This window comes from Olea europaea, unplaced genomic scaffold, assembly GCF_002742605.1.
Source record: "Olea europaea var. sylvestris unplaced genomic scaffold, O_europaea_v1 scaffold3484, whole genome shotgun sequence".
NCBI classification, from domain to species: Eukaryota; Viridiplantae; Streptophyta; class Magnoliopsida; order Lamiales; family Oleaceae; genus Olea; species Olea europaea.
Window position 1 is genome coordinate 25512 of NW_019253943.1, and position 5102 is coordinate 30613.

At 32.4% G+C, this 5102-nt stretch overlaps 1 pseudogene; it reads left to right on the plus strand.

Moving 5' to 3' along the window:
- LOC111386246 overlaps positions 1 to 995 on the plus strand; it is an 8746-nt pseudogene extending 7751 nt beyond the window's left edge.
- Positions 996 to 5102: the final 4107 nt, after the last annotated feature.

Below are 5102 nucleotides of genomic sequence, written 5' to 3' on the forward strand. Positions count from 1 at the left end.
GTTGGGATGATTAATTTGTACAGGGAATTATACATGAACAATTTGGTGGGTCCAATTCCTGCTGAACTAGGAAACTTGAAAAGTCTTGTAAGCCTGGATCTTTATCATAATAACCTCACTGGATCCATCCCTCCATCTTTGTCCAACCTCTCCAACCTCAGATTCTTGTAAGCGGTTGCAGTACTTGACAAGATTCCATTTTAACTTCTTTTTTTTTCCTTCTTACTGTCTAGTAATGCTTATCTACTTACCGAGCAATTGAGAGGAGTGGTTATATAATTCTTCTGTCATTTTTAGGCGTCTGAACAGAAACCGGCTGACAGGAAGAATACCAAGGGAACTTACCAAGCTTGGAAACCTAAAGATTCTGTAAGTACTCAATTCAAAATGAATGAAAAAAAATTTCTTTGGTCAGTTGATAAATTAATTAATTAATCTGTTGTCCACGTGCAGAGATGTGTCCAACAATGATTTATGTGGTACAATTCCATCAACTGGTTCATTTTCTAAGTTCACTGAGGACAGGTAATTGATCACACCAGATAATAAGTGCATGTAATGCTTGACCGACCCAACATGCACTAGTACTGTCCAACATCATGTTCCGACTTCGATGTACGTGTGATTGTTTATTTCTTGTCTGATTGCAGTTTTAAGAATAACTCAAGATTAGAAGGGCCTGAGCTGATGGGGTTTGTGAGATACAATGTTGGACGCTGCAACTGAAGCTGTACGCCGGTAGGGAATCTAATGAGGGATTTGGGCCCTATGAATTTGGTGAACCATTTTCTATTTTCCCAGTGATATGTACTGTCGATGTGCAATCAAAACAAAACCCTAGTGAAAAAAGCAGTTCAATATTTTGTTATTGTGCGTAGTACATACTATAAGTTCGCTTGTTGGTCTCAGAAAAACAGATCGACGTTTTGATTGAAGTTTTCTTTGGTAAAATAGTAAAGAAAATGCTTGGAAGCAAGAAGAACACAGATTTTTCAGCCCAAGGCTTCGGAGGTTCAACGATCGCTTCTAACACATTATCTCTTGTTAAGCATCCCTCACAAAGAAAATGTAGTTATACCCTTCTCTCAAAATATAGTAATCTCTTACAGAAATCAGTCAGATCATCCAATTGATGATCAAATATAAATACACAGATAAAGAGTTTTCACGAAAACAAATAGTTAACCCAGACCAAGAGAAGTGAAACCCTAAGATCATACAAGCAACATTTATATGAAATAAGCCCAAAAGATGGATCCACAAGTGTCAAGCATTCAATGAAGACGTGATTTAGCCCCTGTTTGATGCCCATTACCTAAAAATGAAAATGGGAGGAATAGTATTTTTTAGAAAAATGAGTGGTTAAAAAAGAAAGAAAAGTTTTCGATTTACATATAATATTATTTTATGGAAAATTGTGTGGTTGAAAATAGGAGAGAGAAAAATAGAATGTAATGTAATTTAATTTAATGTGGATCATTCAGGGGCTTAATTTCTTATGAAAAACACACTCTTGCTCTTCTAGAATCATCTTAAAAATGGATCAATAATGGCATAGTACAGGCTAACTTCAAGCTTCTTAACTTTTTCCTTAGATACAGTCATAGTAAGCCCACCATTCTCCATGCCAGCCTTAAGCTGATCGGTGTTGGCATTATCCAGAAGCCTAAATCGGCGAAGGAACTTGCCCCTGCTCCTCTCCACGTAATGCCTATCCAAACTTATTGAGGCACTTGGTCTTTCTCAATCTCAACCTTAACCTCTAACTTCTTCAGCTCCGCATATGAAAACATGAGTCTTAGGAGTTTCTTCCAGTCTATATGAGTATTAGCAAATGCAAAATCTTCCCAGGCTGTTCGCGTGAAAACCTACAAACGTACAGGATCGTTGTACAAGTAATTAAATTTGTGAGTTAAGAGTATCATTCACATGAGGAATAAGGTCTAATTAGTAGTTCAATAGCTACTATTAAATTCGAATTGTGGTGACATCAAAAGGGTTGTGATTTGGTTGTTAGTTATTCTAATTCTATTATAAGAAAGTGACAAAAAGTAATTAAATCTAATGTGAATGTTTGTATTGTAATCGTGAATTCTCCTATTGTCATTTAATTCAATTCTTAATTTGTAATCTATTAAATTTATGTGTTCAAGACAATCTATAATTCACTTTTATTCAATATTCTTTTTCAAGATATATCAAACCTATGTTTAATATGACCCGATCCTATTTCTAGTCCGAATTCATATAAAAAAAATACATTGATTCACAGGATTTACCACAAATGATTACACATGAAATAGATATTATTCCTAATACCTATTGTCAATGCGTTTAAAATGACCCAATCTTATTCCTAGTTTGAATTCATATGAAAAATGCATTGATTAACAGGATTTATCGCAAATGATTGCACATACCATAGATATTATTCCTAATACTTATTGTACATGTGTTGATTTTGCCACGTTCTAGAATTATTGTGAGTATTTTTACGCTACAATAAGCAACATACTATCTAATTGGTGATCATGTAATCAAATAGTTTAAGAAAAATGCAAAACCAACCAAGAAAATCAAGAAATGCTAAATTATTTGTCTTGAATTAAAATAAACAAATAATATGGTTCATAATTCATTCAATACAAAGGAAAAAACCTAGCCAACCATCCTAATTATATTAAATTATACAAGAAATACTGAAAAGACGTAACCCGGATTGAAGAATTATGAAAGAAAGTGGATTTTCTTAAATGAAATCTTGATTTTGGATGGATAATCTTCAAGAATCTTACACAATTCCCTTCATATTGATTATCTAACCTTGTTCTCTGCCTTCAAAATACGTTGAATCTATGAATTTTTAGGTCTTGAGAGGTCTCTCCACATTTTGAACGACTCTTGGTATAAATAGAGTGTCTAAAGATTTCATACAAAAAGTTTCCAAAACAAAATAAGGAAACAAATCTTTTTTTCATAATTGAACAACGCGTACACATGATTCATTTGGTGTGTACGCATAGTACATGTGATTTGATCTCTGGAGTAAATTGATGATTCTTGCATCATCAATTTACAATCCAACTCAACTTTTGAAGTATTACATTTTAGTTCCCAAACTTTGTATTTGATTCGATCAAGTCATTTACTCTTGTAATTTTATTCCTTTATCTTCCAATTGTATTCAATTAAATCATTGGCATCTTTGATCTTCATTTTGTTGCTCGTCTCATCTATGGATTGTTTGTAATTTAGTCCTCGACTTTTGAATTTTGTCATTTTCACTATTTTTGCATTTATTTCTCCAATTCTTTATCAAACATTGAGTTTTACCTATTTAACACAATATAACTTGAACGAAGCTATATTTCACAGTAAGAACTACAAAATATCATTATTTAAAGCTCCGAATAAGCATATAAAATACACTTATCAAAATCCCCAAACTTGAACATTTGTTTGTCCTTAAGCAAAATCATAACCTAATTTAAGACAAACACACAAGCATGCAAAAATATTTAGTTAGCTAACTTGATATTTTATCTCAGAATTGAAATCATGATATTAAATCTAAGTACAACTTCAAGATCACAATACAAAAATCAAAGTCTATTTTACAATGCAAAGTCGATACACGTGTGTGAAGAATTAAGCATAGTGTTATGAATTCATAAGTTGTTCCATTCCTGACCCTTAATAGTCAAACATGTTCTTGTTGTTATTCGTGAGATTCACACACCCCAAAACCTGTTTGTTTCTCTATTTTCAAGTGTGCAATCTAAGGTTGATTTTTATATTATTCTCACCTCTCTAATTTAGGTCAATATCACTAGTTGCAATTTAACATGTCAATAAATAGGGACTCTACTTTGATTTTGATTTCTTCAATTTTCGGGACTTAACTAGGCTAATAGTCTCTTATCAAAAGTCAGATTTCCTTAAATAAGTGTTTGAGATTTAATCAAGGCATTTGGTGCATCGTCTGTTTCATGCACATGCTTTTTCTACTTGCTCTTTTTCTTTCAATTTTTATTTCAAAATTTTTTTATTTTCAGTATTCTCTCCCTTAAACTTTCTAAATGACACATTTAACGAGTTTTAGGTCGATAACTCTCAAATCAGTTGACTTTAGGGCAATAGGTTTTAACACCCTCACATGCTTAATAATTCGAGTCACAATGGTTCGAAGAGAAATTTTCAAATAAAATATATTTTTTTGCCTTGATTAGTGCAATGTCCCTCATTAAACATCTATCCAAGTGAATCGACTTCTAACTTAAGACTTTCACCCAATTTCATCCTATTAACATTAGACAATTCACACAAATTTTAAATTTTACACCTGGAATCCCCATTTATCTCAACGTCTTCCTACAAATAGTGAAATTTCCCTAACTATTCTAAATTTTGTCTAAGAATGTAGAATATAGTGGTTTTGGGTTTAGTATCTATGGTCCACTATCTCAACCTATCCAATTATGAAATCAACTCATTTCTATACAATACTTAACTTAATTCACGTGCTCAATATATATCAAACTCATCACGAAAAAGTAAAATATAACTTAAACATGCAACTTATTCACCATTCATAGATTAATTCATAATTTAATATATTTCTCATTACCAGTTAGGCTAACTAACTCGCACAAGATCTATGTCTACATTGTCTAGTTCATTGAAATGGATCAAAAAAGAGGGTCGTAGGACTTCTTAGCAAAGTAAAGTCAAGCGAATTGCCCTGGCTAGCAATGTTTACCACATATGGATGGCACGAAACAAAAGGTATTTGAAAATCTTCAACCATTAGTTGATAGCGTTGTAAGACGAATTGAAACAAACGTGTACAAGGTCATGTTCTCCTCGTACACGTATGTTTTAGTTCATTTTGAGTCTTTAGCCATGGGTTTATAGATTGTCTCAATTGTGTTTCATTTGATCTTTACTTTTGCCCAGGAATGCTCGATGTATCTGTATGTTACTTGATTTTTGTAATGCTCGGGTCTGCCCGCAGTATCTGTGCATGAATTTTTGAGCAATATAATTTACATTTACTAATAAAAAAAAAGAAAATATTTTTTATCTTTTTTTTTTTTTTTTTT